Below are 14,979 nucleotides of genomic sequence, written 5' to 3'. Positions count from 1 at the left end.
GACACAAATCTGACCTCCTGCTGCTGGGAGTGATCCCAGCCAGGGAGGCCTGGACAATAGGTTTCCTGCTTGGGGAGGTGCTAGCACCTCCCCAGACAGCCTTTAGTGTATTGGGGCAGGGTGGACTGAAAGGAATGAGACATGCCTGGGGCACACAAGGTGTTCCTTGCATAGTCCAGTTCAAACCGGCGCTGGGGCACTCCAGCCCCAGCTCTGGCGCGAAACTGGACAAAGGGAAGTGGGTGTAACCACCCCCTCCCAGGTCCCACCCATAAGGCGTGACCTAGCAGGTATCCCAGCCCCCCAGATTAGTATAAGAGTGGGAGTTGGGCCCCAGGACTTTAGATTATCCTGAACCTACAACTTGAACAGAAACTCTGGACCTTCGACATTCGACGAAAGAAGAAGACTGAAGAATCTCCCTTGTGGCGGCCTCTTGGAAGTCGGTCCATACCTTTGCTGCGCATTACTGTCTGGACACGGATGCCAGGGCAGATGCTCAGGTTGGGCAGGCTTCGCTGCGAAATTTGCTCGCACAGTAGTGGTAGTGTCTTGTGTGTTCTCCACCGCTTTTGTTGTGTGGGGATGGGCTTGCCATTCTATTCACTAGATTATGACTATACACAGAGATCCCATACTACAGAAGGAGTAGTTTCTTTTCTGTAACTCCAGTTCTGTAGTAGGGGTATCTCTGTTATAGTCATAAGCGCCCGCCCTCCTCCCCGGTGGAGAGATACTTATTCATATGTAGAATGCTACAGGTCTGGCGTGCTACGCCTTCAAAAAGAACTGAAAGTAAATGGGACCTGCTGGGCATTCTGGGATTCTGGGGAAAGTTCTGGAAAACTGGAAAGTTTTCTTAAAGGCACAGTATCCTGTTCCAAGCCACATAATGGCAGCCTATGGGGCTTGTCTGTCCACTCCTTCCTCTCTATCATTCCAGAGGCTTTTGCTGGTAGAGGCAGGGTTTTTTCCTATGTGGAGAAAAACTAGACAGGCAGTGCTGTTTGTGGATATTGGTGGAATTCTAGTTGAAGTACTGGACAGTGTAGCCTGTGGGTATAGGCTGCATTATCTGTCTTTAAATTAAATTCTCTCTTAAAGGTGTATGCAGGTCTGCATGATTTGTCACCTTTTAGAGATTATTTTTTTATTGCTCCGGGGTCCACGCACATGGGCGGGACTATTCACTAGATTATGACTATACACAGAGATCCCCTACTACAGAACCTGATGAGGCAGAGACAAAAAGGGATCCACACCTTGCTGATGGCACCAGATGCAAAAGCGCTTCCATTTGAGACGGTAAGTCTTGTTAGTGGAAGGGGCTCTAGCCTGAGAGAGAACATTCCTTATTTCGTGCGAGAGAGGAAGATCTAGGAACTCTCGCTGCTCAGGAGCCATGCTGAGAGGTGCAAGGAACGAGGATCCGGATCCCAGATCTGGCCCTGGGACATTGTGAGAAGATCCGGAATCGTTCGTAGAGGACGAGGCGGAACCAGAGAAAGAAGGTGAAGCTCCATGAACCAAAGCTGCCTTGGCCATGCCGGGGCTATTAAGATCATTCTGCAAGGTTCCGCCTTGATCTTCGCGAGTATCCTCGGTATTAACGGAATGGGGGGAAAAGCGTACACAAATGCGCTTGACCAAGCTATCGAAAGCGCATTCCCCAGTGATCCGCGATGGTGAACTTTGCTTGTGTAAGACCGGCATTTCCGGTTTTCCTGGGTGGCGAAAAGATCTATCAAAGGTTTTCCCCACAGGCGAAAAATGTCCTCCAAGACCATCTGGTTCAGTTCCCACTCGTGGCTGATGGAAGAAAGCCTGCTGAGCCTGTCCGCCTTTTCGTTGAGGACCCCTGGAAGGTGTTCCGCTGTGAGAGATATGCCGTGAAGGATCGCCTCTGGGCCTCCTGTGACAACCGAAGAGACCGGGTGCCCCCTTCTTGGTTGATGTAATGCATGGCCGTGGTGTTGTCCGTGCGGACGAGAACCGCGGAACCCTGCAACCGCGGCAGAAATGCTTGAAGAGCCAAGCGGATCGCTCTGAGTTCCAGGAGGTTGATATGAAGGAGGCGGTGCTTGGGTAACAAATGCCCGCTGACCTGCAAGTCCTGAAGCACCACACCCCATCCTTCCAGGGAGGCATCTGTTGTGACAACATGAGGAGCCGGATTGCTTGCGAAGGATAGACCGCGGGACAAATTCTCCTCCTGTGTCCACCACAAGGCGGCGTCCCTCATTGCCGCCGTAATCTCCACCTTGTCGTCGAAAGAGCCGTGAACTTGTTGCCACTGCATGTCTAGTTGTTCTTGAAGAGATCGCATCCGTAATCTGCAATGGGGTATCAGAGGGATGCATGAAGAGATCACGCCTAGCAGGGATTTGTAACGGCGTACTGAGACACCTTCTTCTCAATAGATGTGCCAAAGATTTCAGCTTGTCTTGCCTCTCAACAGTTGGGGAAGCCTTGTTGAGAGACGTGTCCAAGATAGCCCCTAGGGACCCTGCCCTCTTGGATGGGCAGAGCGACGACTTCTCTCTGTTGAGAGTCAGACCCAGATTTGTGAACAGAGCTGTACACGCCCCGACAGTTTCCTCCGCTATGAGCCTGGACGGAGCCTTCAGCAACCAGTCGTCCAGGTAGGGGAAGATTTGATAATGCTGCTTCCTGAGGAAAGCTGCTACCGGTGCCAGCACCTTGGTAAAGATCCTCGGGGCAGAACGAAGTCCAAAGGGTAAAACCCTGAATTGGAAGTGGCTCTTGGCTACTGTGAAGCGTAGAAACCTCCTGTGAGCCGGATGAATAGGGATGTGAAAATACGCATACTCGAGATCGAGAGTGGCCATGAAATCTTCCGGGTTGAGGAGACGCAAGATATCCTGGAGACACACCATCCGAAAGGATTGACGGATGAGATCTGTGTTGAGCTCCCTGAGATCTAAAATGGGTCGCCATTTCTCCGGCGTCTTCTTGACCAGGAAGAACCTGGAGTAGAAACCGTCCCCCCTCTGAGACAGGGGAACCGGTTCCACTGCTCTCTTGAGGAGCATCTGATGTACTTCGAGCCTTAAGAGATGCAGATGTTTTGAAGGCATGGCGACAGGGGGCTTGGAAGGTGGCATATGAAGAAACTCCAGCGTATGACCATCTCGAATGATGTTGAGGACCCAATGGTCCGATGTTATCTGGTTCCAGTTGTGGAGGTAATGGGATACCCTGCCTCCCACAGGTGTCAACGGAGAGGAGGGTACAGTAGGCAGAGCCAGAACGCCGCTATTGTCTCTTGGAGGAGTCACGACCCTGGCGAGCGTGTTTCCCTCTAGTGGTGGAGCGAGAGAAAGACGAGGACTGGCCTTCTCGTTGTTGGTACTGCGGGCGATACGACTGAGATGTCGAACCATAAGAAGAGTACCTCTGTTGTTGGTACGAGCCTCTGTAGGACGTGGTAATCTTCCCTCTGGCCCCACGGAAAGGCACTTTATGATACTGGAGAGTGCCGAGAGACCTCGCCGTTTCTGTATCTTTTTTAATGTCCTGGAGGGTATCATCGACATGTTTCCCAAACAATGCCTCCTCATCAAACGGGAGGTCCAAGATCTTGTTCTGAACTTCCGGTCGGAACCAAGTCGCCCGGAGCCAGCCCTGCCGACGAAGAACCGCCGCACGTGCCAGTGCACGGAAAGCGGTAGTGGCGATGTCCATGGCGCAGTCAATCACTTCCGCCGACGTAGCCTCCCCCTCCTGAAGAATTTTCCTGGCCCCGTCTTGGCCTCCGATGGCAGTTGGTCCAAGTAAGGCGAAAGGTCGCACCACATTTGGCGATCGTACCGGCCAAGGATCGCCAATGCATTAGCTGCCTTTACCAAAAGACTGTCCATAGAGGAGAAACGTTTCCCCGCATTATCAAGGCGCCTGCCTTCTTTATCCGGAGGGGTGGTGAGTGGTGCCGAAGGGTTACGCGTCTTGCGCTACGCCGCCTGGGATATTACTGAATCCGGCTTCGGCTGACCAATCAAGGATGCTGGACTGTCCTCAGGCGCCTCGTATTTCTTCTCCAGGCGTGGCAAAACCGGAATCACCGTATCCGGGTTCCTCATAGCCTTCAAACCCTCGTCCCAAAGATGGCCAACAATGGGAATCGAACGAACCACTTTTCTGTAGGGCTCCTTAAAATCATACAGGAAGCATTCCGCTGGGGCCGACGGCATAGAAAGCTGGAAGTGACTGGAGGCTCTTCCCATCAGCTTGTGGAAACGCCCAATATCTGCCGGGGGAGAATCCACCTGATCAGAGTATGACAGTCCTCCCACTCAACACACTGATTAGTCGTGTTGCCAACATCTGGATCCTCATCAGAGGAATCATCCGGAACAACCTGGATCACTGGAGGCAACCCTGGGCTGGAAACTTGCAGGTGAGAAACCACCTGAGGCGGTTGCCCCGGAGAAAAGTCTGTAGGAGCCGATGGAGTAAGCACAGCATGCACTGCAGACAAAGTCGAAGATGGAGGAGGAGGAGCGTGAGAAAATCTCCTCCGATAATCATGTAACATGCCCTGGAGATCCACCAGGAGTGAGGAAGGAACCGCACCCATACCCTGGCCGGCGCTTTCCTGACGCCCATAGGATGGTGGATAGGAGTACCCAGGCGTGTAGTCGCCCTCCGAATCAGTGTCCTGACATTTCACCAGCAGTTGTGAAGGACTATGGGCATAACCACAAGAATCCTGATCATCCCCATCAGAATCTTCTTCTTCCAATAACAATGCGGGAGGCAAGGGGGTCACCCTCCTTGGAGATGTCATATCTGGTGTCAATCGCCTCAAGGAAATTGTAATTTTCTCCGAAGAGGTCGTCGTCGGTACCGTCAGTGATAATGATTCCATCGTCGACGAGGTTGTCGTTGAAAGCTGCACCGTCGACTGGATCGTCGACGAGGATATGGGCGTCGTCGACACTGCCGTCGACGAGACCGTCGACACTCCCGCCGTCGTCGTTATCATAGTCGACGTCGTCATAGCCCTCATGGACGACACCGTCGTTGACACTCTCGTAGACGCTGGCATCGTCGTCGACACACCCGTCGACGCTGACGTCGATGCTGGAATAGAAAGCACCGTCGAGCCTGTTGACGGCTGGACTTTTTTAAGCTGAGATTTAGAAGTCTTCGTATACGGAGTCTTCAACTGCGTCGTCGACGATCTAGATTCCTTTTCTGACCTCTCTGAAGACCACGAAGAAAGTTTCTTGAACGCCACAGTGGATACCACCACTGCTGGGGCAGTAGAAAGTCCTTCCCTCTCCTTTGCACCGTGGTGAGGAGATTTACTCGAACTCCGGCTCATAGACTGACGGGGGGTCTTTTTTTAGGCCTTAGCAGGACGGTCAGAGGATGGCGAAGGGGAACCCCTACCCCTTTTCACTGACCTGTGAGAGGAGGTGCCAGATGAAGAGTCCTCACTGTCACTGGATGCAGCACCCTTCCGTGACTTAAGCTTCTGGAGCCACGTAAGAAGGTAACCCTCACGGTCCCGGAGGGTCTTTGTAGAAAAGGTGCGGCAGATCTTGCATTCCGCAGCCTTATGTTCCGGGTACAGGCAATAAATACAATCCTTATGCCGGTCCTCCACGTAAAGCCGTTTTTTGCCACAGGTGGAACAAGGCTTGAAAAGGGCTTTCTTCTCCTTGTTAGACATCCCAGAAGGAAAACAGCAACAAGTTGGAAGCAAAATATTTTTGAAGAAAGCAGTCAACAAAGTTGAAGTGAGCAGAGCTCAAAGGAGACTCCCTAAGCACAACGTGCGGTAGAAAATCTGAGGCTCTGAGGTTCTCTCAGGAAGGTTCTGTGGGGTGAGGCTAATCTGATTGGTTGTGGCTTTATTTTGGTCTCTTTTACAAAAAGAGGTAGATATGCTACAAAAGGTAATGAGGCCTAGGCCTTTTTTTTTCTCTGTTGTACCTACTGCTATGTTATTTTGGATACCGAGACTCCCATTCCGACGACGGGGAATGATACAAGCTATGGGAATCTATGAAAGTTCCAATACTGGAGTAACTCTTGCTAGCCTTCGACGCCGAGTGCTTTGACGTCAAAGTAGCGGTCAGCGTGGAGGACGACAAGGACGCCTTCTTTTTTGGTGCCGGAGTTTGCTTGTCGGTACCGAGGGTAGGCTGACTCGAGCCCGAGTCGCCTAAAGGCTTAATAGGCTTCTTTACCAGGCCCGAAGGCGGGGAATGGGAAGCAGTGTCTCGGTGTGCAACTGGGTCCGAAGGTGGAGGTGGTACCGAAGCCTTTTTCGACAGTGTCGAAGGGTGTGTGGGTCGGGGTGGACGTCTGTACTCACGGCCCTTTGAGCTGGAGTGATGTCTTCGACGTCTGAATCGTCTGCTTCGGAGGTGCTGACGATGGCTTCCTCGACTCGACCCTGTTTTGGAACATCGACACCCTCTTGAAAGATGTTGTCGGGGATCGGGGATGACGAGCGCGCCATGGTTCTTCGAGCTCGTTGGTCCCGGATCGTTTTCTTGGAGCAGTAGGAGGCGCAAGCTGGACAGTCTCTGGCCTCGGTGAGAGGCAGAGGTTGCACACATCATGCGGGTCGGTATGGGGAAAAGTCGACCCACATCGAGGACACTTTTTAAATGGCGTCCTTTCCATGAGCCGGAGATGAGGCCCAGGTAGGCCCGAAGGCCTTCGCCGACGTCCAGAATCGAAGACTTCGAAGTTGAAGGGTCGCGTGTGATTGGAAACGCGATCGAAACAATACCGTCGAGAAGGAAAGGATTGCGCGTCGAAAGAGAAAACCGTTCACGGTTCCGAACTGGAACGCGAGAAGACATCCAAGCCCGATGGCGGGAAAAAAACAATCTGAGGATGGAGCCGATGCCCATGCGCACTATGATCCAAAGGAGGAGTCCCATACCTCGTGACTTTCAAACACTTACCAAGACAAAAACGAGTGGAAACTTCCGGGTCCAACACCAGATGGCGATCTATGCACAGTGTGTAATCTGCAGCTCATATGCCTTGAACATTTAGTTATTTTATTACTAGAACAAAGCCCAGCCTGGTGCAGGTAAGTGAAATAAATGCTTTGCAAAATCTTATGCAATGTTTTACAATTGAATGCAGGTGATTGAATTACAGGTAAGTCAATGTTTCGAAATTACTTTTCAGTTACTTTACAGATTACTTTGTATGTTACTTTTTAGATTACTTTTAAGTTACTTTTTCTAACCAGTGTGATATGCCTAGATACCACACTGGGACATTGCCTAGAGAAATGGTAAGTAAATCAGTTTTTGTACATTTGCAGTTTTTCAGTGTTTCATACAAAACCAACTCCACACCTAGAACAATTTGAGGAAAAGCAGTCAATGTAGTCATATGGAGAAAAGTTAAGTCAACAGTTTGCAGGTAAGTACACGTTTGTGGGAGTTGGTATTCTGGTGTTAGAACCGGATATCTCCCAGTGTCAAGGAAGCACTCATGAAACACCTCAGCTGCACTGGGTGCAGAGTGCTGAGGCCAATGTTATCGAATGGAGGATAGGGGGCCTCCAGTTTGTGGCTGCTCATGAGCAGGCCACACGGTTGTGGGAGCAAAGCTCCTGGTGTTAGGCTCAGGGCAAAGGAGGGGGGGGGGGGGGGGGGGGAATCAGATTTAGCACCCAAAGTACACCCGCAGGGGCGGCTGGGTGCAGGGTGCTGTTTTGGTGATGGGTGATCGGTTTTCAATTGGGATTCTCGAGTTGAAACAAAGACTGCAGGCTCGGCGACGAAGATCTTCTGGAGGTGACCACTGGTTGGAGAGGTAAGTTGGGATGCTAGGACACCGTTGGTTAAGCCACCGAAGGCCGTGGGACGTCGGGTGCAGGGGTATCTATAGGCGTCTGCTTTTCTTACCAGCTCCTGTTGCTGTAAGGGGATCCTTCAGAAAGGGGTTGCAGGTTTTGCTTCGAGGTAGGTCAGAGATCACTGGATATCAGGACAGGATCACTGGGGGAGACCTCATAGTGTTGGGCCACTTTTAATTGAGGCATAGGGTGGAGACTCACGGTTTTGGCTGGGGCCAGAGTCTGTGGGTAAGCAAATCCAGCGCTCACGGGAAACAAAGCATTGGGTTTGGAAGGCAGGGCAGGTCCTTCGGGTTCTTGAGGCTGCTGGGGGCAGGACACACCGGGATTTTGCTGGAGCAGGTTTGAGGTGGGGACAGGCCGTAGGGCTGGGGCCAAGGGCACCCTCCTCCTCTTAGTTTCAGCACAGCTTCTTTGGTCCTTCTTTTCTTCTAGTCGGTTCTTGCCTGAGGAGGCAATGTTCAGGGTTGCCCTTAAGTATTAGATTAAGGGGCGTTACAGGTGAGTAAAGGTTGGGACCAATGGGTCCCTTCCTTGGGGTGGGTACACCCCATATTATGCCACCCTCCAGTGGGAGGGGGGGAATATACCTCTCTCTGGTTGGCTGAGGTGAGAGTTGTGGTTCACCTCGCCTCCCCCACCTGAGGGGTGGGGTTGGCAAAGGTGGGCACACCTCCCTTCCTCATTTGGTTTTCCTGCTGATTATCCTGCTCAAAGTAGGGGTCAGAAACGGTGGGAGCCAGTTGTTGCAAGCAGCAAAGGGCTGGGGTAGCTCACAAAGGCGGCAAGCCTTTGAAGCTTCCCCTTCGTGGACCCTACCTATCCTGGGGGGTGGGGTCGGGAGTCTTGGCACCTCGTCTCAGGATGAGCGTTATTTCAGACCCCGAGAGCAGCAGGTTCTCTACCCAGGGGTCCAGAAACATGTCTGGTGGTGGCAGCTGGTGAGCAGCCACTCAGCCAGGACACTAGTGTTATCGTTTTCAGGGGCATCTCTGTGCGCATTTTTCATTAAATCCCACAGTGGCATCAGTGGGGGTTTAATGTGCTGAGAAGTTGGATACCAAGCTTCCCAGTTTTCAGTAAAGCCATTATGGTGCTGTGGAGTTTGTAATGACAAACTCCCAGTACCATAGACTCTTAATGGCATTATTGCGCTTACTATGTCTAAGAATTGCCTTAAAAACTGTAGAGATACCCTCACCACTGGTTTAGTGCACCCAGCTAAGGGGTGGCTGACGTATGCCAGGGCTGTGGGTTGTAGGCATGGTACACAGGGATATGTCAACAATTCTAATGACGTGGGTCGTGTTGCGCACACCTTTACTTTTGCTAAAATGTAAGCATTTCTGGCCCTATTTTATCTGGTAAGCGTACAGGTCAGGAAGAGGTTGCCAGCCACTACTATAAACGAAACCTGAACAAGTGACACTTCACTTGATGCCTGGTCGCACAACTATAAATGTAATTCAACTCTTAATCATAAATTATATTTCATTGCACAATGTAGAATGCACAAATATCATTTTATTTATTCAATTAAGGATTAAAGTTTGTCGTTTTTATCAATTAAACAATCAAAGAGTGAAAAAATGTGACTACATTAACAACATCCAATTTCTCTAAAACAACGGTGAACAAAGTTTCTTATAGTATTCTTCAAAACACGAATTTCATAAACATTCTGATGATGGAGATGCCCAATGCATTTCGGGATAGGAAATCCCTTCTTCAGGGGCCTCTATAAATACATCAGAAACTGAACTGGATATGAAAATATGCGGTATAATGTACAAGGAGGAACACCCCAACCCTGTGATTTGAGTCCAAAGGAGAAGTATGAGTCCAAGAGAAAAAATGGCAAAAACTGAGATACAAGAGCTAGTCTGATGAAGGTGTAAAATGCAGATCGAAAAGGAATGGTAGGGCATAGCCTCGTTGGAATATTTGGTCTGTCATCACCACTGGAAAAAGGGTTGGATCTCGCCTCCTATATGATCCTTGTGAGAACATAAGGGCAAGCTAACGTGGTTTAGAGGCTGCTGCCGGGCAGGGGGGGGGGGGGTATGTGACGTGTGGGAGTCGAAAGCCCCTAAGAATGAGCTGTGACCTGGCTTTTCTCAAAGTGTTGAAGGGCACAGTCCGTGTTATGGCCAAACAGAAGAGACCTGTCAAACAGCATATACATTATGGAGCCCTGGACATCCACTGAAAAAGTAGAAGATTGCATCTAAGCGTGGAGACTGAGCACCACACTGGAACCTCCTGCTAGATCTAAGCAATTTTTTGTGTCCAATTCAGAGTGCATGACAGAACTGCGTCCTGGTCAATCAATCCATTAATTTGTAAAGCGCACTACATACCGGCGAGGGTTTCAAGGCGCGGAGGGGGGGGGGGGGGGGGGGGGGGGGGTTTGCTGCCTGCTGCTGCTATTGGTCGAAGAGCCAGGTCTTGAGTTGTCTAGAGGGGGAGGGTGTTCCAGGTCCTCGCGGTGCGATGGGAGAAGGATCTGCCTCCAGAAGTTGTTCTCCGGATGCGTGGGACCGTGGCCAGGGCATGGTCAGCGGAGCGGAGTTTCCTGTTGGGTGCGTAGAAGGATAGCAGATTGTTGAGGTAGGCTGGTCCGGCCTTGTGGAGTGCCTTGTGTGCGTGGATCAGGAGTTTGAAGGATATTCTCCTGTCGACGGGGAGCCAGTGCAGGTTCGTCAGGTGGGGGGTGATGTGGTCGCGGCGCGGGACGTCGAGGATCAGGCGCGCAGAGGCGTTCTGGATTCTCTGTAGTCTGTTGATGAGCTTGGACGAGGCTCCGGTGTAGAGGGCGTTTCCGTAGTCGAGTCTGCTGCTGACTAGAGCCTGGGTGACTGTTTTCCTTGTGTTTGTCTGGATCCATCTGTAGATCTTGGAGGGTGTTGAAGCAGGTGGAGGAGACTGCGTTGACTTGTTTGGTCATGGAGAGTTTCGAGTCGAGGATGACTCCCAGGTTGCATGCGTGGTCGGTGAGGGCCGGGTGGGACCCCAGTGACGTGGGCCACCAAGAGTCGTCCAATGCGGAGGGGTTGGACCCGAGGATGAGGATCTCCGTCTTGTCTGTGTTCAGTTTGAGGCGGCTATCCTCTATCCAGTCTGCGACGGCCTTCATTCCCTGGTGGAGGTTGGATTTGGTGGTGAGGGGGTCCTTGGTGAGGGAGAGGATCAGCTGAGTGGCAGCATAGGAAATTATGTTGAGGTCTTGCTGTCGAGCGATGCGTGCTAGTGGTGCCATGTAGACGTTGAACAGTGTCGGGCTGAGGGAAGATCCTTGAGGGACGCTGCAGATGATCTTGGAAGCATCGGATCAGAACGGGGGGAGGCTGACTCTCTGAGTTCTGCCGGAGAGGAAGGAGGTGGTCCAGTCCAGGGCCTTGTCTCAGATCCCTGCGACGTGGAGGCGCGTGCGTAGTGTGCGGTGGCAGACGGTGTCGAAGGCGGCGGAGAGGTCCAGGAGGATGAGGGCCGCCGTCTCGCCGTTGTCTAGCAGGATCCTGATGTCTGTGGCGGCGATGAGGGCGGTCTCGGTGCTGTGGTTACTGCGGAATTCTGATTGGGATGGGTCCAGGATGTTGTTGTCTTCGAGGTGACGGGTGAGCTGGGTGTTGACTATCTTCTCGATGACCTTTGCTGGGAACGGAAGCAGGGTCAGAAGTTCTTGAGGTCGCTCGGATCCGCCTTGGGTTTCTTCAGTAGGGCGTTGATCTCTGCGTGCTTCCAGTTCTCAGGGAAGGTGGCGGTCTTGAATGAGAGGTTGATGACTTTGAGCAGGTGAGGTGCGATGGAGTTGCTGGCTTTGTTGAAGATGTGGTGCGGGAGAGGGTCGGACGGGGATCCTGAGTGGATTGTTCCCATGGTCTTGATTGTGTCCTCGATGCTCACGTTGGCCCAGGTTGTCGTGGGCGGTGGGGTGCGGTGGGTTCGGTGCTGCGAGGTCTGCAGGCGTCGTCCGGGGTTATAAACGGTTATGGATGTCGGTGATTTTCCAGTGGAAGAATGTGGCGAGGGAGTCGCACAGGGCTTGCTATGGTTGGATGTTGTTGGCGTTGGAGCTGGGGTTGGAGAGTTCCTTCACAATGGTGAAGAGCTCCTTGCTGTTGTGTGCGTTGTTGTCAAGGCAGTCTGTGAAGGAGGGCCTTTTGGCGATCCTGATGAGGTGGTGGTGGTTGCGGATGGCGTCTTTGTGGGCAGCGCGGCTGTCTGGCGTCTTGTCGCTGTGCCATATGTTTTCCAGTTTCCGGCAGGTGCGTTTTGAGTCAAGGAGTTCCGGGGTGAACAAGCTGACTCTTCTGCTGGTGTCTCTGTTGGTGGTATTTTTCAGCGGGGCTACGGTGTTGGCGCAGTCGTTCATCCAGCGTTCGAGGGTGAGTGCACCCTCATCGGGGTTGGTGGGGTTCGTCGGAGGGTTGAGTGCGAGGCTTGTCTGTAGTTGTTCTTGGGTCTGTAGTGTGCGGTGGTGTGTGAGGGGTTTTCGGAAGGAGAAGTGGATGCAGTGGTGGTCTGTCCAGGTGAGTTCGGAGGCGTGGCTGAAGGTGATGTGGGGGCTTGAGGAGAAGATGGCATCTAGCGTGTGGCCGGCGATGTGGGTCGGCGTCGTGACGAGCTGTTTCAGTCCGAGGTTGGCGAGGTTGTCGATCAGGGTGGAGGCGTTGATGTCGTCGTCGTTGTTGTTCTCCAGGTGATAGTTCAGGTCTCCGAGGAGGATGTAGTCAGTGGAGGTCAGCGCGTGCGTGTTGATGAGGTCGGCGATGGAGTCGCAGAATTGAGGCTGGGGTCCTGGCGGTCTGTAGACGAGGGTGCCTCTTAGGGTGGTCTTGGGGTCCGTGTGGATGTGGAAGTGCATGTGTTCGGCGGTGCTGAGGGTGTCGTCGGTGTTTGTTGAGACCCTGATGGTGTTTTTGTGGATGATGGAGATTCCTCCTCCGGCCCTGTTGGTGCGGTCTCTGCGGGTGATCTTGTACCCGTCTGGGATGGCTATGGCGATGTCTGGCGAGGAGGTTTCGTTCATCCAGGTCTCGTCAGGAAGGCGACGTCCGGTGATGTGGTGTCTAGTAGGTCCCAGAGTTCGACGGCGTGTTTGTGTGCGGTGGTTGATCAGGATGCATCTAAGCTGGTTGGGTTCCGTCGTGGCAGGCGTCTTGGCGCTTTCGCTGCATGAGAAGCTGCAGTTCCGGCAGATGAAAGGGCCGTGGGGGCGCCTCAGAGCGGCCTTGCAGCAGATGTGGGTCCTTCCTGGGTTGAGAGCGACGAGGATGTTGGCGTCGTAGCAGAGGCGGCGGTCCTCGTGGCTGCTGCGGGGGCCGGGGGTTCTGGTGCTGGGCACGGTCCAGGCGCGGATGGGCGCAGACTGGCTTGCCTTTGGCGCGCCAGCGGCGCCCCCGCTGCGCGCGGACGCCATATATGGGGAGGGAGGAGCAGCTGGGAGGCGGGAGGCACGGGTGGAACGAATGGGCGCGGAGGGGGCGGGCCGCAGAGGAGGCAGCGGCGGGGACAGGGGAAAGGAGACCGGCGCGGGGCACGGACTCGAGGAGGGGGCACAGAATACGAAAAAGCACAATATCAGAGGGGCACAGAATACGAAAAAAGCACAAAATCAGAGGGGCACAGAATACGAAAAAAGCACAAAATCAGAGGGGCACAGAATACGAAAAAAGCACAAAATCAGAGGGGCACAGAATACGAAAAAAGCACAAAATCAGAGGGGCACAGAAGTCAGTGGAACAGAATATAAGGGGGCACACTGGCAAGGGGTACGGAATCAGAAGGGGGCACGGAGGCGAGCGGGGGGCACAGAAGGAGGAGCGGGCAGACAGGCAACGCAAGCAACAGTCACAGCGGAAACTAACCTTAGGCCACCACTGGCCACCAGGGATGAGGCGCAGGTGGGAGCCTGCGGGTGGTGGAGGGCCTCGATATCACCGGCGGCAGCAGAGACCGCGGGGGTGACGGCGGAGCTGCAGCAGGGAGGGGGAAAGCGACCTACCAGGAAGGTCAAGGGTCGCAACCTGAATGGTTTGTGCCAGGGAGACTCGAATGTCTTCAAGGACTGCCGGAAAGATCTTGCTGACATGACCTAAACGATACACATATATCTGCCAAGTAAAAAACTGGTGTTGACCGACCTTAGGGCTAAGCTGTCTGGCACAATACGTTTTCTATATGGCAGGTTAAGGAAGGATGGGGGTGTTTGGGCAGTTGTAGGAATACATTAGGGATTCACTTTACTGGTAGAGCCTTACACCACCAGACGCTAAGGCGTGGGATGCAGCGTTTGGAAATCAGGGTCACCTGCCAAGGCCTGTGGCATCTCGCAACCCGTCTGCTCACTGGAGGGCAGGAACAAGGATTAGCATGTGTGCCCTTCATAGTATCAGTCAGTGTTTCTTTAAAGGGCAACAAGGGCTCAGAATAAACCTCGCTTTGTTGCTGAACCTCTGTAAGGGCGTTCGTTTTGACCTCTACAGAAACAAGTTGGAGGTGCCAAACCTCCGCTGCACATCTAATGACCACTAAAAAAGGATTACTTTCTTCAGTAGGAGGTCCACGGTGAGAAATCAAGGTATGTATCAAGCTCAGTGGCCTCCTGCTTTTCAATATATAATCACCTTCATAGTAGTGTGGGGGTAACATCCCCACCATCATCACTGTTATGCCCAAAAGGTGGCAGATTGAACCGAAAAGCTGGTGGAGCACCCAAGGGCGTGTCCTGCCACAGGGGTAGTGTTTTGCAGAATCCGACTGAAGGAGGCACAGGCCAACAGATTTGAGACATGACCTCGGTCAGCGTTGAGATGGGTTTGGCTCAGAGACAAATGTCAAAATCAGTATAGAATCTTCTGGTGGCATCAGTACCAGCATTGATGTTGAAGTGACTGGCACAGATTTTAGCATCAGAGTGAAAGTTGGCACTCACATCAGTGCAGGCACAAGAGAGGTTTGAGAGGCACAGCAGTACTGAGGACAGATCCACCAGCGACAACCCAATTGGAAAACCCCTGCAGATATAGTCGAAGGCGTGCCACATTAACTGGGAGGACACCAAAGATGAGAATCAAGATGGCCTCACTGAGCACCTACATCTACTGAGACGTCACCGA

General features: G+C 52.7%; 1 protein-coding gene across 1 annotated transcript in view; it reads right to left on the bottom strand.

Moving 5' to 3' along the window:
- Positions 1-14,979, bottom strand: part of KDM3B (lysine demethylase 3B) — an 867,558-nt gene that overhangs the window by 122,527 nt on the left and 730,052 nt on the right. The window lies entirely within an intron of this gene.

The sequence above is a fragment of the Triturus cristatus genome, chromosome 7 (genome assembly GCF_964204655.1).
Source record: "Triturus cristatus chromosome 7, aTriCri1.1, whole genome shotgun sequence".
NCBI classification, from domain to species: domain Eukaryota; kingdom Metazoa; phylum Chordata; class Amphibia; order Caudata; family Salamandridae; genus Triturus; species Triturus cristatus.
Note: the sequence above shows the minus strand (reverse complement) of the source record. Positions and strands in the feature narration are given on the sequence as shown.